We start from the raw sequence: 24,109 nt of genomic DNA on the forward strand, positions 1-24,109 counted from the left end.
GTAATAAGCATATTGTTTATTCATTAAAATCTTACAATATAAAAACCACAAAACACCATCCTATTAAACAATCAGATATACAGCCAAGCAAAGGTTCTAACATCACTGCAAATTTTTAAAAAAGGATTATTAAATATTTACAATTATCAAATCATCGAGCAAGGTGTAATTGTCTTACATATATCTAAACAATCGCCTGATGTTCAAATACTCGGAAGCACCGCTATTAGTTAATGCCACTCTCCACAATTATTGCTCAGCTGCTAGCTCATATTTTTTAGTTGTTTGAAAGTTCAGTCATTCGCGAGAGCTCAGACTATGATAGCATCACATGTATTCATTTTTATTTCCACTGCCCTCAGGAATTGTATAAATATGCAGTTCAAGGATGTATTTGATGTTTTAACCCATTCTATCACAGCTTGTCTGCATGAATAAATACCCCGCTGGTTAAATGGTATCCTTAGTAGCCTAGTCTTACTTCAAATAAGGCAGGGCATATACAAGTTAAATGAATGATGCTCTCCTCTTCCCTTTTATACAGCCTACAACATATGTTTTTTGTTTGTCGCAACCAGGGCATCGCATGCACAAGGCCTGGGAGTATCCCAAAGCGTGCTCTCGTAAAACCTCTTTTTAGTTGTGGTGACCAGCCAGTCTCTAAGTAGGGCTGTGATTTGAGAGTTTTGTATTCATTTATAATAATCTAGGCCTGTGATCTAAGTGCAAGTAACTCTTTGTCTTTTAACATTGAAGTTTTTTTCATTAATCCGTTAATGTTTTTTTTTAAAGTTACTGGAGGTAAAGGCATTTCCTACAAAGAACGAACAGAAAGTTCTTCTATTGCCACATTTAAATACTTCCACGTTGGAGAATTTGAGTTTGTTTGAACTTTGTGCCAGAGAGCTTGGCTTAGATGATTTTAGGTGTTTGATTCTATTCTTTGCCAAACTTTTATATATGCTCCTTTTTGTGCAATGATTTGATTTAACAGACCAAATTCTAGCCTTGTCTGGGCCGGGAAGCGTTGCATGGTAGATTAAAAAGAGATTTACATATTTTGCGACAGTTAGATTTTGCGTTGCTGTTCCCTTCCACACATTTTTTCTCTTCCATATGAGATGGTTGGTAGAAGTTTTGCAGATATTATTTTTAATAGTGGTAGATGGCTTGGACCACCCAGTGACCTCTGTAAAATGTGAAATGCCAAGAGTAAAGTATTACCTTTCCTCTGCAGATCCAGCTCTTGTTGCTGAAAGGAGACCTCTTGTCAAATATTACTCCAAGGTATCTACATGTTTTCACCTGCTCCAGTTGCCGTGCTTGTAGATACCACTTATATTTTATATACATCTTGTTGCTTAGTTCCATAACGTCAGCTTTTTAAAAAATGTTTACCATGCCGTTAAGCAACAAATAATTTGATCATTTATTAATTAGTCGGTGCAATCCGACTTTTGTTTGGCTCAGCAAAATGACGTTATCAGCGTATAAGAGGTTTGATATATACTTGTCTCCTAACTTTGGAGGATGTGCATTTACTTCACCCAGCGCTTGGATTAAATCAGCCAAAAACTGATGAAATAAATATGGCGCAAGAACACAACCTTACTCCAGTCTGGGTGGTTTTAATTTTTCTTGACAGAAGGGAACCATTGCCTATTTTCACCCTTACCCATGAATCAGAATATAACATTGAAGAAGGAGGAATGTTTAGTTTAGCCAGCTTTTGCCCAAGAAGATGGCCCTGCACGCAATCAAACACAGATTTAAAATCTACAAAACAAAGGTAGATTGTTTGCTTGCTTAGTTTATATTCATCAACCATTACTGACAGAGCTAAGATGTTGATCGAGGTGCCTGATCCTTGAACAAACCTGGAGTGGTTTCTGCTTCTTCTCTGTTCAATGTAATAATTATTTCAGAAGAGGTGTCCTTGCGAGACGTTTTGCCTCTGTATTTTGGAGCGTGATAATGTGATAATTTCCCGGTTGTGACCAATCTGCATGTTGAAAATAGGTGCTTTATAGAGCATTTCCATGAGTCACATATTTTTTCTGACTGAAGAACGTTGTTAAAAAATATCTACAGGTACCCAACCCAGAAAATTCAGTCTGTCTGATACAGGTGCCCTATCTTGTCTACTGTTTTTAATTAGATTACAAACTTGCACTTCTAAGATTTTAATCATGTGGTCCCCTGGATCTATCTGTTCCGTCACGGCATTACTTTCTATTTCACAGGTCAGGTATGTTTTAATTTCTGTTGGTTGATTTAAATGCTTTATTAAAAAACCCACCCAGGTAGATTGTATTAAGGATGAAGTTGTAATGTTCACTGGGGCCCTGTTCAAATTATTACTCATTCTCCTCAAAGCCCTTGAATTTTTTCCTTTACTAAGGAACAGAACCTTAGTCCAGAAGGTTTGCTTTGTTTTTAACTTTTCTTACCAGATTTTCCTCGGTTAATCTTTGTTTATTGTCTTGTCTTTAGTTGGAAGTTCGATATTCCTTGGATGAATCCTTACTTGACGCAAAATTCTATTACAGCTCCTTTTCAAAATACAACATGATGCTGATGTTTTAACCTGGTTTTAATTTCTTTGAAAGAATTTTAAATTGACGGTTAGTCGATTTAATTTCTGAGGAGTAGAAAAGTAATAATTTTTCTGTAAATTCAGTCTATTGCACCCAGACTCAACTGAAAAACAGTTTTTTAACCAGGAGTGAAGCCATGAAACTGACATAATGTCTTATAATTTGTTGTTTCTATCTCTCCCAGAAGGGATTTTAATTTTTGATGGTACTTATGCTGGACTTGGATCTCAATGATTTGTTGACCATGGTCACTTTCGACTGTCTTATGAATCTGGAATGAGGTTATTAGTTGAAATAAAGGTAGAGTTGCTGCTGTAAAGTACATTCTTAATTGCAAACCTGCAGCCTGATAGGTCCATGCAGGTGGAGCATCGTTTTGGTACCTTCCGTTCAATACCCTTAGACCCAAAAATTTAAGATCTTTTACTACATTCCAATCTCTTGGCCCATTGCATTCAAGGATACTGTATTGATTAGGGATTGACCATGTATAATTTTGTTCTATTATGTTTTCCTCTCAGCTAAATGGCCACAGCAAATTTATATTAAAGTCCCCTGATATCATACTTTCTAAAGAAAACCCTTCTTGAATTAGTTCTGATAAAATACTTTTTAGTTTAAGGGACATCAACTTTCTTTGCCTTGGAGTATGGATGTATATCCATATTAATTAGAACAAGTGAGCTCCTGGTGTTTTTGTGCCAATTCCCCAATTTTACTATTTGGATGTTATTGTCATCTGAGATATCCTGTTCCCTTTTAATATTTAGTCCAATAGCAAGAAATGCCGCCAAGACCCCCCCTTGATCGGCCGTATCTCATTATTTTAATAGCTGGATTAAAGTAGCCAGTGAATTTTTCACAAATTGCTCGGTTGACCAAGTTTCTTTCAATAACATAATGTGAACATTTCTGAGCAATGTATTCATATCTGTGTTATGTTTTTTGTCTATCACACCGTTAATGTTCCATGAACATACATTTATAGTTTCCTGAAAATAATCGACTTGTTTTTCCTGAAGATTCTGTGATTTTATTTGTCAGGGACAAAAGCCATTGTGTAAGGCTGCTGTTTACCCGCCTAAATTAAGTTGGGTTACACTCTGTGTTCCTAACTGGGGATCTCTGGGTAAGTCGAAGAAGAAGCACAAAAAATCTAAATGGAATTTGGCCCCTTCGCTCCAGTCTCGAACTCCTGAGGGTGTGTCCCATGCCTTTCTATCTCACTCCCGAAGTCGGTCGACCTTTGAACCCTTTCCTAAACTTGTCCCAGGACAACTTAAGTTTCCGGGCCTTCTGAGACACCAAGGCAGATGTAAGAGTTAACACAAGGCCATTCTTCATCTCCCGCTGGTATGCTTTTGGACCACATGGAGCTATGAGGTCCTCCATCTGGTTTAACACTGGTCAGTTTGCCTTTGGCACTGATTCGGCCCTCCAAATCTAGAGCTGGGATGCTTCCAGCACCCATACTGACTCTGCTTCAATGACCCACGCCGGTATCCTGAATGTTGCTGCCGATGCTGACTCCATGGATGCCGGGGGAGGAGGTGCCCAATGTGCTCTCTGACTTGTTGCTGCTATGCCTTCAGAAAGTGCGAGCTCAGTTGCCGCCAAGTCTCCACCTGCACCACTTGATGATCTGCCTTCACAAAGACGTGCCTATACATTGCCTTCCTTGTTAGACTCAGATTTGGACAAAGATTATAATGTAGGTGATGAAATTGGTCAACCCTACCATAAGGAAAACTGGTATGATGACCCGCAAGACACTAGCAGCCTCAAACCCTCTCCTGATTCTGGCCTTCTCACACCCACAGGACCCACCACTGAAGAGAGTGCTTCTTTTGTGGTGGTGATGTGGAGGGCGACTGAAATTCTTGACCTCCAGCTCCCCACCCTAGAGTTCAAAACCACCTCCTGATCCATACCTTAGAATTCATAACCAAAAAAATGATTGAAGTTCCCCACCCCTGATGTAAAGTAAGGGAAACGACAGGCAATCTACTACTGAGCCCCTATTGCCATTTTATCGAGGCCCTCAGTCCTGCCACGGATGACCCTGCATTTTGGTTGCAGCATCCCTCTCCTGATCTCCTGAGACTTAGTGATGCAGACTAGCCAGAATAATCTGGGAACTTTCCTGACTGCTCCCCTGATAAGGAGTACAAATGAGTAGAAAACTTTGGGGCAAGGGTATGTTCTTCTACCTGCTTGGCCCTCAGATCTTCAATTCTAGTTGCCTGCTGGGCCATTATTCGTGCGCTTTTTGGGATTCAGTGTGTTGGAAACAGCCCACTCCCACTCCGCAGGGTGGTGGTGGACCTTCCCGACACAACGGGGTAGCTTGGCTCGAGTGGTCAGGAAACAGGCGCAGTGCTAAGCATACAATATACCCATACAATAACCATGCGTGCATCCGTTCCAAAAACGACTCTACACCGTAAAAATTATGAAAATATGTTTCTTTATCTTTCTTCTCTTAGTTGCTGATTGGGAAAATAAATAACAATCACAGTATATACATTTTAAATAGAGCAGGTCAAATAAATATTTGCTGTTTGCTGAAATAAATAGGGGTGATCATAAATAGCAGGGCATAAATACAAGTGCAATATATACAGACAATTAAATACTTTGAGGTAATAAATACTGTACCAATAAATACTGTCCCAATAAATACTGTACACCAACAAGTCCTGTGGACCTATAAATACAGTGCAGCATTAAATAGATAAGAACTTAATAAATACAGTTTCCTCAATAAATAATTGGAAGTATACAGTAACACTCATGAATCAGATGACACTCCAATACTTAAGGGCTGATTTGGCCCAGGCACAGCTTGTAGGGTGTGGAAGGCTTGAGGGGGGCTACTCCCTGGCTGAGGCAAAGGCTGAGGCCTAAACTGAGGTAGATCAAAAGGGGGGAAATTCCAATGCCCTGGCTTCCCTCTCCACACAACCACTCTAGGTCAGTCCCAGTTCACCCCAGGCACAGTCAGGTGGGTTTCAGCACCTCCCTAGCCCCTCAGAGTAGTCTCTCAGGTCTCCACAGGGCCTTAGGCGCCCTCTACTCCACTTACTGCCCTTTTCTGATGTTCCGACGCCGCTGGAGTCGTGTCGACGCCGTGAGGCGGTTCCGGTTCGGTCTCGGCGGCCTCGGCACAGTGTCAGTTCTTTGTCGACGCCGGTAGGCGGTTCCGGTCCGATGTCGGTGGCCTCGGTTCGAACTCGACCTCCGATTCGACGGCGTCGGGCAGTCTCTTCACGATGTCGACTTCGGGCGGCTCCGGTCCGATGGCGCACTCGGCTCCGATGACGTCGGCCGGCCTGGCCTCGCTGTCGACTTCCGGCGACTCCGGGGTGCGATCCTCACCCCCGACCTCCGGTGTTCCTCCTTACAGGTTCCGGGCGACTCCGGAGTGCGATCCTCACTCCCGACCTCCGGTTCACCTCTACCTCGGTCTCCGACGACTCCGGAGGGCGGACTTCACCCTTCCGATGACGCCGCTCACTCGACCTCGGTTCACCTCCTTCTCGACCCTTGGTATTCCTCTCGACCTCCGCCGGCGCCCTCTTACGACCTCAGGCGGCTCCGGGTACGACGTCTGCTACCTCAGTCAGCGCCGCTTCTCCACCTCGGGCTCCAGGTCTTCGGCTACTCGACGCCAGGCTCCAGGGAAACCAGTTCTCAGGTCAGAATCTTGCTGCTTTCTTGGTTCTAAGGCCTGTTCCTGCTGTCCAGGTCCTTAGGATGGTTTTCTTCTGTCTTCTTCCCACACAGGGCTATAGGCTGGGATCCATCAGTAGGGACAAGTATCAAGGGTGGGTTTATGGACCCCACTCCAGGCACAAGTTTCCACCCCTGCTGCTTCACTCCTTCCTCCTTCACTGTTGTGCTCCTCTCTCTTCACCAGTCAGGTGCCAACTGCCAGCTCCAACTGCCAACTGCCTCTCTTATCCTCCCAACATTCTAAACGGTTTCCAACTGTCACACAGTTCTGGAATCTCCTGGAAGGTTCTGGAAGGTGCTGGTAGGTTCCAGTGGATGCTGGTGATGTCATAGGAGGCCACCATTTTGTGCTTCAGGCCCTCAGACAGAAGTTTCAGGGGTAGCTAAAATGGCTTCCTGAATCTGTAGCAACACGAAAAAGTCTGGTGGTTCCCAAAAAGGAAAAATTCAAACAGGGTTTGAGGCAAAAGTGGGACAAAATAAATAATGATGAGGAGGGACCACCCAAAGGGCTGACAGGTCTAACACGCGTCCCCCCCAGCTGAAAGTGGAGAGGGCTACCCAACCCCTTGGGAGTTCTCATCACTAAGGCGGAAATACCTTGAGAGACCGTCTGCATTGGCGTGGTCCACTCCAGGCCGATGTTCCACCTGAAAGTCCATCCCCTGTAGGGAAATAGACCACCTCAACAACTTGGGATTCTCCCCCTTCATTTGCATCAGCCAACGAAGGGGTCGGTGGTCGGTCTGAACCAGGAAGTGCGAGCCAAACAGGTATGGCCGCAACTTCTTCAGAGCCCATACCACTGCAAAGGCTTCACGCTCTATTGCACTCCACTTCTGTTCCCTGGGAAGTAGTCTCCGGGATAGGAAGACCACGGGTTGATCCAGACCCTCTTCGTTGAGTTGCGATAACACTGCCCCAATGCCATGTTCTGATGCATCTGTCTGGACAATGAACTTCTTGGAAAAGTCTGGGGCCCTCAAGACCGGGGCCTCGCACATGGCTTTCTTCAATCTCACAAAGGCCTGCTGACTCTGGCCAGGATTAGGGTTTCTGGGAGGGTTAGCCTTAGAGGTGAATCCTGTTCCCTTCCCTTGGAAGTTATTTTGGGGGCCTTTGGAGAACTCCTTTTTCTTTTCCCCTCCTTCTTTCTTCTGGGGGGCGCCCTGTCCGGTCTTTTGAGCATCCCCTCCAGTCCCCCTTGTGGACACCCGGGTACTAGCCCAAATGTCCGCCTCCTCAGCAAGCTTCCGGGGACTGGTCAGCTTGCTATCCACCAGGTGTTGCCGCAGTTCAGGGAAACATTTCTCGAGTAGGTGTTCCTTCAACACTAGGTCAAACAGCTCCTCGTAGTTCCTTACTTCACTGCCCTGAATCCAACCTTCCAGTGCCTTCTTTGCATAGTCCAGGAAGTCCACCCAATTCTGTGTGCCCAGTTTGTGACTACCCCTGAACTTCTGTCTGTACTTTTCCGGAGTAAGTCCAAACTTCCTGATGAGCGCCAGTTTCATGGTGGGGTAGTGGGTTTGCTCATCCTCTTCGAGGGCCAATAAAGCATCCCTACCAGCTGGAGGCATGTATTTATACAGTCCCCCTCCCCAATACTTCGCTGGAACCCCATGGGCCCTCAATGAGACCTCATAGGCTGCTAGCCACTTGGCGATGTCGTCACCCGCCCCATAGCTAGCTACTATGTCCTTTGGCAGGTAAGGTTTGGATTCCCTGGTGATTTCTTGGTCTTTGCTGCCACCATTAGGAACAGTTGGTGCCCCAATTCTTAAGATCTGAAGCTCTATCTCTTTCAGTCTTATCTCATGAGCCATCCTCTGTTCCTCCTTCTCCTTCTCCAGCTTTGCTAAATCCCATGTGAGCTGTCTTTTCTCTCTCCGATCTGCTAACTCCACGCTGGATAAGCCCCCACTAGAGACAGTGCTGCCCTTCCTAGAAAGTGTCCTGGGCCCTGCTGACAGGTTCCCCACCTCAGGTTGGTACATCTCAGCCCCCTCGGGGTTAGGCTCTCCATCCCTGTCTTCCTCCTCAGCCTTGCTTTCTCGGCGTGCCTCCCCCCAAGCCCTTAAGCTGGTTTGGAGTGCACCCTTCTTTGCTCCTGGGGGACAGTACACCCCCTCCCGCTGGCAAAACTCCCTGAGTTGGGCCACAGTGTACGTTTCTAAATCTTCCAGTACAAACTCCATCTTGCCCACTCAGGTTAGAGGTCAGGTTTTGTGCAGTAACAATGCAGGGGGGTACCTTTAGTAATACCTCCTCCCACCACCAGAGTAAATTTGGAAAAAACAAAAACCCACAATTAGGAAGGCCGCTGTGAGAAAACTCCCGGTGTAGGCCTATGGACTACCCACAGTTATTGTTGAGTATATGTAGGCACAGCTCTATCCCACCGCTGCCACCAATTTATGTTGGAAACAGCCCACTCCCACTCCGCAGGGTGGTGGTGGACCTTCCCGACACAACGGGGTAGCTTGGCTCGAGTGGTCAGGAAACAGGCGCAGTGCTAAGCATACAATATACCCATACAATAACCATGCGTGCATCCGTTCCAAAAACGACTCTACACCGTAAAAATTATGAAAATATGTTTCTTTATCTTTCTTCTCTTAGTTGCTGATTGGGAAAATAAATAACAATCACAGTATATACATTTTAAATAGAGCAGGTCAAATAAATATTTGCTGTTTGCTGAAATAAATAGGGGTGATCATAAATAGCAGGGCATAAATACAAGTGCAATATATACAGACAATTAAATACTTTGAGGTAATAAATACTGTACCAATAAATACTGTCCCAATAAATACTGTACACCAACAAGTCCTGTGGACCTATAAATACAGTGCAGCATTAAATAGATAAGAACTTAATAAATACAGTTTCCTCAATAAATAATTGGAAGTATACAGTAACACTCATGAATCAGATGACACTCCAATACTTAAGGGCTGATTTGGCCCAGGCACAGCTTGTAGGGTGTGGAAGGCTTGAGGGGGGCTACTCCCTGGCTGAGGCAAAGGCTGAGGCCTAAACTGAGGTAGATCAAAAGGGGGGAAATTCCAATGCCCTGGCTTCCCTCTCCACACAACCACTCTAGGTCAGTCCCAGTTCACCCCAGGCACAGTCAGGTGGGTTTCAGCACCTCCCTAGCCCCTCAGAGTAGTCTCTCAGGTCTCCACAGGGCCTTAGGCGCCCTCTACTCCACTTACTGCCCTTTTCTGATGTTCCGACGCCGCTGGAGTCGTGTCGACGCCGTGAGGCGGTTCCGGTTCGGTCTCGGCGGCCTCGGCACAGTGTCAGTTCTTTGTCGACGCCGGTAGGCGGTTCCGGTCCGATGTCGGTGGCCTCGGTTCGAACTCGACCTCCGATTCGACGGCGTCGGGCAGTCTCTTCACGATGTCGACTTCGGGCGGCTCCGGTCCGATGGCGCACTCGGCTCCGATGACGTCGGCCGGCCTGGCCTCGCTGTCGACTTCCGGCGACTCCGGGGTGCGATCCTCACCCCCGACCTCCGGTGTTCCTCCTTACAGGTTCCGGGCGACTCCGGAGTGCGATCCTCACTCCCGACCTCCGGTTCACCTCTACCTCGGTCTCCGACGACTCCGGAGGGCGGACTTCACCCTTCCGATGACGCCGCTCACTCGACCTCGGTTCACCTCCTTCTCGACCCTTGGTATTCCTCTCGACCTCCGCCGGCGCCCTCTTACGACCTCAGGCGGCTCCGGGTACGACGTCTGCTACCTCAGTCAGCGCCGCTTCTCCACCTCGGGCTCCAGGTCTTCGGCTACTCGACGCCAGGCTCCAGGGAAACCAGTTCTCAGGTCAGAATCTTGCTGCTTTCTTGGTTCTAAGGCCTGTTCCTGCTGTCCAGGTCCTTAGGATGGTTTTCTTCTGTCTTCTTCCCACACAGGGCTATAGGCTGGGATCCATCAGTAGGGACAAGTATCAAGGGTGGGTTTATGGACCCCACTCCAGGCACAAGTTTCCACCCCTGCTGCTTCACTCCTTCCTCCTTCACTGTTGTGCTCCTCTCTCTTCACCAGTCAGGTGCCAACTGCCAGCTCCAACTGCCAACTGCCTCTCTTATCCTCCCAACATTCTAAACGGTTTCCAACTGTCACACAGTTCTGGAATCTCCTGGAAGGTTCTGGAAGGTGCTGGTAGGTTCCAGTGGATGCTGGTGATGTCATAGGAGGCCACCATTTTGTGCTTCAGGCCCTCAGACAGAAGTTTCAGGGGTAGCTAAAATGGCTCCCTGAATCTGTAGCAACACGAAAAAGTCTGGTGGTTCCCAAAAAGGAAAAATTCAAACAGGGTTTGAGGCAAAAGTGGGACAAAATAAATAATGATGAGGAGGGACCACCCAAAGGGCTGACAGGTCTAACACAGTGGCCCAAGTCCTCTCAGGTGTTCTTGCTGACCTCGGAAAAGTCCTCACCCATCTATACAGGCCGGTCGTGATGCGGTCAAGTTCATAATTCTTTGTGACTTGGACACCACCGATTCTATTGGGCAAGCAAAGGCACCTGTGTAGCCATTTGCTGCCATGTCTGGCTGCGGTCAATGGGTTTTTCAGGAGAGGTCCTTATGGACATGCCCTTTGAAGGTACTTGCCTGTTTGAGGACAAGGCAGATTGCACTCTGGAGCGATTCAAAAAGAGCAGGACCACTTCACGCTCCCTGGGGGTGTCTGCCCCTCCTCATCAGCTTTGTCGACCCTACTTTTACTTTAGTAGTTTCGACATAGGTACCCCTATACCACAAGGCAATTTAGATTTTCCACAGCCTGGTGGGCTGAAAATTTGGATTTTATTAATGACATGGAGGCTTAAATTATGTAATCTCCTTTATTGCCACTACTCACTGCAGCCCCTTTAAAGAACATAGAACACAATAAAATTCTAACTCTATGAAAGGTCGGAACCCCGACCATGTTCCTTCTTTTTATCTAACTGTAACATTTCCAACAAAGCTTTACCTTTAGAACAGTCTCTGTATATCCATCCAAAACCATCCTGAAATTCTTCCGATTCCTCCGTCTATGATTGTACATCCCCACCAACTAATGATTGAAGCTCTTCCATACGTTAAACTTGCCCTCGAGCTACAAGTTAAACAAAATAATAATAAAATAAGGGCTGGGACATTGTGAGGGATAAAATTAGCCTTCACATCTTTAATACAATCTAGATTTTCTGCCCAGCAGGCTGTGGAAAATCTACATTTTATGGCGAGACCCAGTGGCTAACATTACGTAAGTTTAAAGTTTCTCAATCAAACAACATGCCACATCCTCTTCAGACTTCAAATAGGAATTCCTAAAAGTTGCATTATTTGACCAATCAGCACACCTCAAAATATCCTGCAATGCACCTCCCATTATAAAGGCTCTAGGAGCAGCTGCACCTCTTAAAGAATGTGCCCCAAACACATTCACACCCACACCAGCTCTCCTTATCACCTCTTTCACCCATTTTGCAAGTGTGGGGGATGACACAGCCTTAAACGTTCTTTGAATTAAATAAGCAACTACATTACCCCCAACAGCCTGACATCCGACATTCTCTATTCATATTCTTTTACACAACAAACAACATACAAATTATCATTAAACAATATTGTCAAATTCAGAGTCAAATCCCTCAAAGACAATCCTGTATTTAAATGCAAATTCTCCCACGAAAACAAAACCTTTGAAACATCCCAAACCGAATTTTACCTAGAAACTAGCGGCTTCGCAATCCTAGTGCTCCTCTTTAACCTTCTTACTAATACATCCTGACCCACAGAGGAACCATTAATCAAAACATGCCCGCAGCAATCGACCATCTTTTAACATTGATCATCCTATAAGTCAGTCGTCCTTCAAACATTTCCAATAAATAATGAACTACCTCCGCTACAACTACTGAAACAGGATCAAAATCCCTCTCCACACACCAGCGAAACCATTTCTGCCAAGCCAATCTATAGAACTACCTTGTACCTGGTGCCCATGATTCCTTTATGAGCACCGTAGGATGCCATGAGAGCACTGGCACCTCCCAAACTCTCTTAAAATTCTCAAGGTCACCAGCATTAACTGACCTGCAAACACCAAATTGTGTATCTCTCCTGCTAGACCCAGCAGTATTTCCTGTAACATTGGCAACAGAATTGGGAAATCTATTGACAACTCCAGAAGAATTGGAAACCAATCTTGGGCTCTCTAGAGAGGAGTTATCACCATGATTAGTTCCTTCCACTTGCGCACGATCAAAGCTACCCGAGCAATCATTGAAAATGGTTGAAACGCATAAGGATGAAGACCTCTCCAACCCTGATGAAATGCATCTGTTCCTGCCAACTCCAAATACGGATGCCAAATGAAAAACCTCCTCATCTGAGTTTCAACCTGTTCGGAAACATGTCCACACTGAATGGACCTCAAGCTTTCTCTATTTGTAAGAAAATGGACCTGTTCTACCTCCAGTTTCTGGAATCCCAGAAATGCCTTGAAAACCAATCTGCCAGCACATTGCTGTCCTCCGCTTGATCTGACACTTTCCTTCTCAGACAATACTCCTGAAACGTTCACATATCTCACTGCTGAAACATTGCCCATCCTCAAAAGAACTGAACACCTCACCTTGTTCCTTGTAGGACATCTTACTGCAAAACATCCTGCCAACAATTCCAGACAGTTTATGTGCAACTTGCTTTCTTCCACTGTCCAACGACCGCCTGTTGACACAGCACCACAACGTGCACCCCAGCCATCTAAGCTCGCATCCAACTCTATCACCAATTCCGTGTTCTCTCCTAAAATAAGTCTCCCATTCCAAGCCTCCATGTTTATTTTTTTACTCCATCATATTTTATTAGTAGGTCCATGACATCTGTAGTACAAGAACAGTAACAAAGAAGCGGATATGACATTCTGACACCTCGAAAGAGGTTGGTCACATTACAAAGCTGAGTGGTGAAGGCAGCATACTCAGCAGACACACTATGGAAAAAAACAATCAACACAACTACTCCCTTTCCCCATCCCATAGCTTGGTCTGAAGGAAGCAATCACACCATTCACTCAAGAAAAAGAGCAACTACCCGTCCCTGGGGACATCATTGTCAAGTAAGGAAAAAGAGAGGGAGGCCGGGGAAAGCAATTATGTCCCACCATTCTCCCGGGCATGCGGGGGGGTGGGATCAGACGCTAAGCCTGCCTCCCCAGGCCACAGTTCCTCCAACAACACGTCCCAGGCCCGGGCCACCTCTAATGAGCATTGTCCCCTCTTTGCCTCCCGCAGCAAGTTTGCACCTTCATATTCTGCCCATTTCTGCAACTCCATCGTTCATTTGGAGATCTGCAGATCCCGCATGTTTTTCCACTTAAGTGTGATCTGTCATTTTGGCAAATATCAAGGCTAGGGCGGTAAATCCTGTGGTAACCTTATGGTTAGCCTGCATCTGGAACGGCCCCAGTAGGCACGCCAAAGGTACCATGGGCAATGCACACTCCATCATTTCATTAAGAGCCACTATCCCCGTCCAAAACTCCTCCACATGAGAGCAACTTCATACCATATGGTATATGTCTACGTCTACAAAGTTGCATCTGTGGCACCATAAGACAGCCCCTGGGAAGAGTTTATTAATCCTTGTAGGTTTAAGGTACACTCTATTAAGGTAATGAAAGTTAATCAATTTGAACCACGCATTTTGAGAAACCTGGTATATCTGATCCAGGAGTTTACCCCAGTCAGCGTCCGCAATATGAGTGCTGTATCAGCCACCCAAGTGTCTCTGAGGGCGCGATGGGGAATGCTAGTGTCCGCTCGGATCCCCACATATTGTCCTGTGATTGCTCGGTGTCTGCCAAAAGATGTACACAAGACATGGCAGCCCTGTAGGGAGGGTGGTTCCTCCTGACCCTGCCGCCATCGCCCCCGTAGCAGTGCAGTGAATGCGCCAAAGGAGAGAAAATGACCCACTGGCAAATTGTAAGTCCTCAAAGGACCGTAGGACCCTGGTTTCATACATATTGCCAAGTGTCATCAGCCCCAGAGCCACCCACTCTCCCAACCATCGAGCCACGTCCCCTGGTAAAAAAGTGTGCCAACCTTCGGATGACAAAGCAGGGGTGTAGAAGGTGGCCATCCCCACCTTTTGCAAATACCTCACCCAGCAGTGCTTGGCCACTGGCTGCAGGATGCAGGGTTCCGCCCAGACCCTTTTAGGTTCTTGTAGGAGATGCATTAGCCAGGGAAGTGCTGCACGGCCCCCTCAAAAATTAGGCTACCCTTAAGCTCAGAATCCACACACCTGGTCACTCAGTGCAATTGGGCAACCAGATAGTATGCCATGAAGTCGGGAGCTGCCAAACCACCATACTAAACCGGGCACTTACATTTCACCAGGGCAACCTGGCGATGGGAGTCTCCCCTGATGAGGTCCACAAGCATCGAGGTCATCTCCTTAAATTTGGCATGGGTGGATTACAACAGGGGGCGTGGCAAAGTAGTAGAACAGCTTGGACAAAGCGACCATTTTGGCGATTGATACTCACCCCACCACGAATACGAGGAGAGTCTTCCAGAAACTTGATTGATCCACGGAGCGCCATAAGTGCCCTACAATGATTACTGTCTAGCAAGATGGCCTCAGTCTGGTACATCTGGACACCTAAATACTGAGAAGGTGGTATTCTCCCAATGAAGCTCCACAATCAAGGGTGAGACCTTAGGGCTCTCCTGTTAGGGGTACAAATAGTCTTCTGCCAGTTTCCCTGCTGGCCCATAGAGTAGCATACTCCTCCAGGAGTCTAGTCACTCCAGAAATGTCTGTCCCATGGTCTCGAAATAAAAATAACATGTCATCCGTATTCAGAGCACTATGTTGCAGAACACCACGATGCATGATACCGTTATAATAGACACCTTCCCGTGCCCTGCTCGTGAGTGGCTCCACTACACAGGAGAATAACAATGGGGACAAAGGGCAACCCTGTCTCGTACCTCACCCCACTGTATGAGTGCAGTATCATTCCCCCATTCAAACCCTTGCATACAACTGCCAAACCCATGCAAGGAACCCCTCCCCCAAGCCCATGTGGCGCAACACAGCGTATAGATAGTCCCAACCAAGGCTATCAAAGCCTTTCTCGGTATCAATGGTCATAACTATTGCCCGTTAGTCAAGGGAGGCGGCAGCAAGCAACAGTGCTGTTACCCTCCTGATATTGAATGCTGTGCTCCCCCAAGGGATGAAGCCTGTCTGGTCAGTGTGTATACGTTGCGGTATATGGGGAAAGAGTCGCATTGCAAACACCTGGCTCAGGACTTTATAGTTGACATTGAGCATAGAGAGGGGCTGATGTGACGCCAATTCCTGCAGAGGACAGCCCGGTTTAAGGGAGGGGACTATTTAGGCCTCTTTATTATAGAGGAAGCACCCGGGCGTCCCGGGCCAATTTGTAAACCTCCACCATACAAAGGGCCAACTGAGTGATGTAAGCAGCATAGAACTCAACCGGCAGCCCATCCAAGTCCCCCACACCCTGCCCTCTAGCATGGCCTTAACCACAGCAGTAACTTCTTCAGCTGAGATATCCGTTCCCAGCTCCTCTGCATTCTCAGACGTCAAGGGAGGCATGGGCAGCGGGGCCAGGAAGAGCCCTAAGGAAAGCGAGGTCGGTCGGGGCGGCCAGTATACAACGCTGTATAATACCTATGGAAGAGATCATTAATATAAACCAGGTCATAGATCTGGGCACCATCGCCAACCACTATCTTCGATATTGGCAATCACCGTTTGGTGGGATTTGCAGGTCAGGCGAGCAACGCCCCGCCCTTGTCCAGCTCGGAATGGATTCTGACCATATATGCCTTGTAGTCAAAGCAATGAAGCCGCTCTACTAGAGCCCACCAAGTTCTCTTACTCTTGTAGCAATGCGCAGTGTACCAAAGGATCATAATGGTGGTGGTGTTCTAGTGTGCGCAGTGTGCCCTTGTCTCCTCCCGTAACATCTTTTGTACCCCCTTGTCCAAGCAATACAGCACCCTCTAACAACTTCTTTAAAGCCTCCCACTCAATCAAGGTTGACGTCGTGGATCCCTCATTGTTGGTAAAATAATTACGGATTTCCTCCCCCAGAGTCTCACGGAATACCTGGTCCTCCAGGTTTTCTGAGCGAAGGCTCCAGCTCGGTATACAAGTGTGAGCTGGCACCCAGGCCAGAACCACCGGGAGTGGTTTATGGTCCGACAGCGTCCAGGCCAAATATTCCAAGTGCCGTACCTCTGTGTGGATGACCAGGGAACGAAGAATCCATGTGTGCATGTAGGTTGTGTAGGTTCAAGTGAAAAGAATAATCCTGCACAGAAATATGTCACAAGCGCCAAGTGTCCACCAATCCCCACCTCTGGGTTCAGTTAATGAACTTCTTAACAATATGCAGGATCGGGGAGTCCCTCGAAGCTGGAAGGGACCTTTCCAATGAGGGGTCTGCCACATGATTAAAATCCCCTCCGATGATTATGGGGCCAGTCAGAACGGGGGACAAAACCAGTGACAGCTCATCTAGTAATTTAGGCTGGTCTGTGTTGGGGGCATAAATGTTGACTAATATCAAGTACTTCCCTCCAAGCGTCCACCTAGCACCACATAGAGCCCCTCTTTGTCCACCCTCTTCTCTAGCACCTGGAACTGTACCCCTGGGTAGAACCATATGGGGACACCCCCAAGCTAAATATGTGGTGTATGTTGTGTCCCCACCAGCGTTTCTGTAGCACCATGCCCTCCAAGGCAGTGAGGTGTGTCTCCTGCAGAAGAGTGACATGGGCTCCCCGTCTCTTAAGATATGCCTGGATTTCATAACACTTGGTCATACTATTAAGCCCCCAAACATTTCAGCAGATCAGTATACAGTCAGCCAACATACCATACAGGCCATCGTGAGCTGCAAGCCCAGGTGTTGCGCCCCGATAACAGGGCCGCCCCAGCATACATTCAAAGGCTCCCATAGACACAAGCAACCATTCAAACCCCACTGAGGACAGACAGGAAACAGTCCCACCATTCAAACACTATCAATACAAAGAAAAACAAAGAAACTTTTTCTACAATATTCTTAAGGAAGGGTTACCCACTGAGATACAAAGTGGGCTGGAGAGTGTAATGGGCTAGATGCCAAAACCTGGTGGGGGATACAAGCTCTTATACTCCACTACCATCAGAAGAAACAAGAGAAGGATAGAGAGAAGTAGGAGCAGGCTCAAGAAGACACAGCGAAACGTGTAAAACACAAATTGAAAAAGACCGCCTTTGAGGGGGCAGCAATGGTTGCAACCATGCAAATGGCACCATTCACAATGGGGACTCTGCAGCAAAACTTTAGAGGGTGCCAAACAGGCAGTCCAGGAGCACGACCAAATTATGGTAGTGGAGGCCAGGAAGGCTGGTAGCAACCAGATCCTAGAGAGTGCTACTATTGCCATAGGCGGAGTTACCTGGTAGAGAGGAGTCAGATAAAGGCATTCCATGAGTAGCAGAAACAGCAGAGGTCAGTGAACCAGGGCCAGCTACCATTAACCACCATGAATGCCCATCCTTAGTACCAAGCACAGGGTAATCAGAATGTGCCCTAGGGAAGTCAGCCGGTTGCCTCACAACCACAGCAGGGGTCTAGCAATTGAGCAAGCATGTGGCAGCAGCAGCTACAGACAAGGAACCCAACGCAAAAGGGACCAGGGCCAAAACCCCAGCAGGGACGGGTGACAGTATGGGGAGGTAGCGCCTTGTCGCAATCACAAAACCAAAAAAGATAAAGTATACCCCCTCAGTAGACGAAGATAGGAAATAATAATACCAACAGTCTAAACCCAGTAGTTCACCCCGATTGTAAAGACAAACAGCAATCCCACTTCCCTCTTTATCCAGAACAGAAAAGACCACAGACAATATTTCTGTGTCCAAAAGCTTACTTATTTCTAGGAAACAAGGGTTATTGTGGGCTGTGTTGATCAGATATCCAAACCAATTCCAGGTATCAACAGTGAGTCTGTGGGAACACAGGAGAGCCACGTGGCCCAGAGCACCCAAAGAAAATGAGGCCCCACTCTGTTGGCTGACTCTCTAGGGTGGAGTTTGCTGGCCAAGCCCCAGGGACAGGACAATCTTAGGAGGGGCGCGAAAGAAATCTGCTTAAAATGGCCAATATCTAGGTCCTGCAGCCTAAGTCTAATGGGACTCACTCTAATTACCAAGTCAAAAAGTCCCCATTTCTGCCCAAGCTTGATGTTTTCTTCATGGCATGCAGTTCCAAAAGCGCCCCCAAATTGCTCCAAAGGCCTCAGATGCAATGGAGGCCTCCCTCTCAACTATGAACGAAGCCAACCTCTTGTGTGACGGAAACCAATACTCATCTCATGCCTAGGATGGCAAGATCTTAAAAGTGCACAGTCCCCCTACCACACAGGAGTCAATAAACGAAAAGCCTCAGTGAAGGTTGATCAGATGTCTCTGATTTTCCTAGACAGGCAGATCTTTCCAGGGTTACTGGTGGCCCCACCGGACTGGCCTTTATAACCCGTACTTAGTCTATGTCCCAGGGTCAGTGTTGGCTCCACTGGTGAGTGCAGTCTGCTGGGCATTCTGGACACCTCTGCGATACAACATTTTATTCCTACTCACATCTTTGTCAAAAATAGTCCAATATTTGGACTTGAGAAACTTTTGGTCACCCTACCTTACCGTAATGATGAGCTTGTGACTTCCGTCGGAGGCTCACTGAACCTTCCAAGGTGAGGTGTGGCCTGAAGGAGAGGGGGGTGCAAGGGACGGAGGCTTCCAAGTCAATGCCCCTGCTACAAGAGGATCAGAGGGCATCAGGTGCAGCCCCGTCCGGGTTCAAACCCCTTCCAAGCATAGGTTGTTCACGTTGCTCCAACCTTGCAGACACCATCCAGGAAAACAGTTGGCACTAACTGTCGACCCCACAGGTGGGCAGTGTAGGAGAGAGGGGGAGAACCACAGAGCAGCCTTGGACCCTCTTCCCGCGGGGCAAGGGAAGCAATGAATGGCGCAGCTCAAGGAAAACGTCCAAAACTAAAAATAAAGACGTCCCAAAACCAGCCCAAAAGGAAGATTCTAGATCAAAGGTGAGATCGAGAGCAGCAAAACTAGGTATCTGAGGTCACAAAGGAGGGCCATGTTATGCACAACGTGCTGGGAATAGGGGGATGCATAGGCATGAAAACTTGTTCACAGGGCACATGGCATACACAAGAAATACCAAACAACAACACACCCCCTCTTCCTACATTTCCACACACCTACAGCGATACTGAGCTACAAAGCTTCAGCAGGACTCACTTATAGCACTCCTACTAAAACCGAAAGTTTAGTTCCTCCTGGTACTCATGAACACAGCCTCACAAACATACCTAACACTGATCTGACCACCCGGAATAGAAACGTCAAAGATCCAAAAACCACCCAGTTAGGCTTTGGGGGGGAAATCAGCGGCTTATAAAAATAAGATTGGTCTAGGGAATAACAATAACCCTCACTCCCCAAACCAATTAAGATGTTTTTAACAGGGATTGCTTTATGCTCACTAGATCACGAATAGGAGGCTGATTGGACAACAGCCCAGTGGCAAAATACAAGGTCCTCAAAAACCATCAATAACGGAGCACGTTTGACTAGCTGAATTAGCAAACAATAAAGTTCTTTCAAAACAGGTAACAACAAAAACAGGATATCCACCAATGCTACTTTCTTCATCACCCTCTACGACCCCAAAGCAAAAAGGACATTTTCGAACTTTCGTCAATGTAAGGAAGGAAAACCCATGGGCCCTCACATACTGTCAAACCCTTCCATGAGAAGGATGCCTTTGGACAAAACGTTGCAAACATTTTCCAATTTGGCAGAAGAAACACAGCCACCAGTGGAGCGCAGAAGACTCAGAAGGGACTCACACCTCGTTCAACAATATCACAACAGAAGTTATATAAACTTGTATGGTTTATTATGATCTGCCTACTATGGGTATTCCCACACTTACTTACCATTGAGGAACTGCCGGGTAAAAAGAGATTCACAAATAAGGAACTACAGGGCCTGCATAGGGACCTCTTGTATGTCACCTACAATTGCACTAAACCAAACACTAGCATCCTGCATGCACTACATAGTGCCCTCTTACATAACACTTGGTACCAACACATGACCTCAGGCGGCTTCCAAGCATCAGCCAGGTCATGTTATGTCTGTTTGTTGATTCCAAATGTGGTAGGCGCAGATAGACTCTACCTGTCCCAAGAGGTACTCACCATGAAAGCGAAGTGCCTCGTTCACCTTTACTTATGTAGGATAAGGGCCAAGATCCAAACCAACAAAATAGACAAAATAGAACCACACAGGGTAGTTGTAAACCTGACCCGATACAGCACTAACCCAACAGTGTTATACCTTTTCACTGAACCAACTGATATCCAAACCGAGCTGGACAGGATGTGTAGTAAGGGCACCATGGGGGAAGATACTGTTCGGCCTGAGATTTCCCAGAGAAGAGATTCTTGGAGGCAGCAAAACCCCCAACTCAGTGCACAAAGGTGTTTGCTCCAACATCCATCTGTGGATTGAGGGTGGCCCTTAGCGTATCTGGGGCGGTCTTCTTTAACAACAAGTCGTCTCCTGTGTAAGACCGTCCAGGTCAGGGATAAAAAGTGGAATGGGTCACATTGGGGTGGGTTCAATGAAAGTATGGCTAACCCATGTGATGAAATCTGGGACACTGAGGTGGGTGGATACATTAGGCTAGAAGGAAAAGGCCAACACCTCATTGTACAGAAACTTACACTGTATTCCTTCTGTTTCAGAGGAAAAGGAACATTTCCAATGCGCACGAATGCTAACTGCAGAGTGATTCTATACATTCCAGATATGCAATGAGGCACCGCCCCACTAAAGGATTTTTACTGGTGACTTTGCACACCCCTAAAGTGCCATACTGGCCGTACCGGGCAGCGGGCATTTCCCTGGGAGGCTGGATGGGCGGGGGCTGGTTTTGAACCAGTGGGTGCCAGCTTTGTTACTGGGGGCTGGTTTTGCAGCAGTGCTGCAATATCTGTTTGCAGTAACAAAAGCATCAAGCAAGCGTTTCCAGCTTTCTGGGGCCAGGCAGTGCTTTCCCTGAGGCTGGACCAAGAAAAATGCCAGGGCTGCACTGGGTTCCCTGTCTGGTCCTGTACCCCGATCCTGGTCATTCCCAGAGGAGAGCTAGCAGAACTATATCAGAACCCTGTTAAAGATAATGAGCTCCTTGCTGTACCAAGCTTGTGAAAAGAGAGCAGAGGACTATTTTGACTGGGCTCAGTTGAAAGACATTCATGAAGAATTTAGACTGTTCACAGAGGCGCAACTTCTTCACCCTACAGGCAAAAGCTAACACCAGCTCACTCCAACTTACTCAGTGGTAAATGCTCAAGATGATGAATAGCACTGAGCTCTTCCTCAATTAGATCAAGGAAGAAATGCGAGCCACCGATATGTTCTGGACTTAATGACTGCAATGGAGGGAGGGGTCTGAGCCAGAATATGTGCCGCCTGCTGCACATTCATCCCAGGGATCAACATGGACAATCGAACATTAACACTTGCCATCCAAGCACTGCATGATCTACAGAGAAGCATGTGTGAAGAAGGAAGTGCCCATGAGCAGGAGTGGTTTTTAATTTGGTTCTCCTTGCTTCCACAATGGATATCTGGTCTGTGCAAATCACTGTTTCCAGTTAACATTGTGTTTCTATTGGTTTGCAGGGTTATACAAATGGGCATCACTGGCTGTAGAAAGGCACTCAAACTAGGTAGAATTCAAATATTTAGGAAGGAATTAGGGGTCAAAAGTGAGCATAGTGAACAGCAGGACTCAAATAAAATGATGGTACAAAAGCATGAGTTAGATAGTGTAGTTGAAGAATCAACTAGAGAGAGAAATGTTAATTATGGATATCAATGCGTTTGGCGACAAAAATGAACTATTGTCCTTATTATTAGAATCACCCATTCTGAACTCCATATCTACTTCGACACGCAAGTATGTAGTCAGGCAGGCCCTACGACCTAGGCCCGGGATTACTGATTGATGGGCCACAGGTGGGAGGGAGCATAGCTGGTAGGCAAACACTCGGGCAGGAAACTTTTGATCAATTCCACAGATAGGCGCAGCAACATTACAATGGTCATGGGAGATTGCCCCAATAAAGCTCACATGGCCAGAGGGGTTATGCGTGTTTCTAAAACACCATAATGTCAGATGCCACATTAATTGGGAACACATAGCCAATCAGGGCCTAGCACAGGTAGTGATCACAGTCTTGCTATGCCAGACATCTAGACACATTCACCACTCGCCACACTGTGTCCACAAAAGACCCACCTGTAGTAACCATTGACCATCAATTTATGACCCTAAAGGCAGCAACCAACATTCCTCACCATATGTGACATGCCGGAAACCTTTATTGCTTATTGTAATATTGTATATAAAGAGACCTAAAACTTGATGTAAATTGAGACAGTCCTCAGAACTAGTGCCTGTAACAGCTCTCCCAGAATAACTGTTTAATTAAACAAACTGTTCCTGTTTTGCCAAATGCCTCTTGTCTTCTGTTTTTTAAGGAAAATTCAATTTGAGAAACAGTATGTCAACAGTGAGCTCCATTGCCGACAAGCGCTCAGACAGCTATTGGTGGCCATCTCTGATAATGCCCAGGTTTATCACCGCAGAGTCTAACTTGTGTTCCAGGGCTTCCCTGGTGTACTTTATGGCTGTCAAAATGGAGTCCAATGTGGTTGAGAAGTCTTTTATGATGCAGGCCGAAACCTTTATCCGTGTCATTGTTATTATAGAGACTTGGAGGTGGCCATTCACCTTCCCTCAGGCCCATTGTATCTGGAGGTGCGACCCATTGTTCTGACACTAGTAGGACGAGTCGACAATGATCAAGTCTCCACAGTGCACCAACAGGGACAGTTATATCCAGGTGATCAACTTCCTACCAGAGGTCAGCTCCTCAAAAGGCCTCTGAAGGGGCAGTCACAGTTGCTGTCACCGCCATACTTCCATACGAGAGGGTGTTAGCCATTCACAGTCACCCTCGCAGTCCAGTAACTGTGCACAGGGAGCTCCAGAAGCCTCCAGAATGGTCTCTAAAGACATCTCCACCTCTCCAGGACAGGCCAGTTGTATTGCATCCCCAGCCACATGTAGCAATACACGTGGGGGGACGGCGCAATGAGGACCAGTGCAGTAAGTTCAGGGGCGACTCAGTGCCAAACGGGCGTATTAAGATTCTGTAACGCACCCTTACTTGTCTCACATTCCAAGGAGGGGGGAAGGGACACTCTCTAGAAGGTTCACTATGCCACGCAGTGTTATTTTGGCAGGCTCCCACTCACCGCCGGCATGAGGGTTATTAGCATTCTCTGGTGCAGCAGGTAGGGCATCCAACACAGCTCCAGCGATGCTGTCACAACCCAGAGATGCACATGGCAACATTGCTAAGGCAGTCTCATTGCCATCAGGCTGCACCGCACACCAACTCTCACTTCTGTAGGCACAGCTGCTGCACAAGGCTCCCACCTTGTGGCCTCACCTGATCCTTGCCCCATCTGTGAGGCAGCGATAGGGAGGAGGGGTGGGACCACCCCTCAGTAGGGCCAAGACCTCCAGGCCCCAGGCACAATCTCCGACAGTTCAGAAGTGCCTCAGAAGT

The 24,109-nt window shown here is 47.0% G+C and overlaps 1 long non-coding RNA gene across 2 annotated transcripts in view; it reads right to left on the reverse strand.

Annotated features, from left to right (window-relative positions):
- Window positions 1–24,109, reverse strand: part of LOC146866062 (uncharacterized) — a 63,350-nt gene that overhangs the window by 900 nt on the left and 38,341 nt on the right. Inside the window, exon 4 of one of the 2 annotated variants that reach the window (XR_014970374.1) lies at window positions 11,323–11,448. The exons of the other annotated variant lie outside the window; for it this stretch is intronic. This is a non-coding gene — a long non-coding RNA (uncharacterized LOC146866062). The remainder of the gene's footprint in view (window positions 1–11,322; window positions 11,449–24,109) is intronic. 2 annotated transcript variants of the gene reach the window in all.

This window comes from Triturus cristatus, chromosome 2_1 (assembly GCF_964204655.1).
Source record: "Triturus cristatus chromosome 2_1, aTriCri1.1, whole genome shotgun sequence".
Lineage (NCBI taxonomy): Eukaryota > Metazoa > Chordata > Amphibia > Caudata > Salamandridae > Triturus > Triturus cristatus.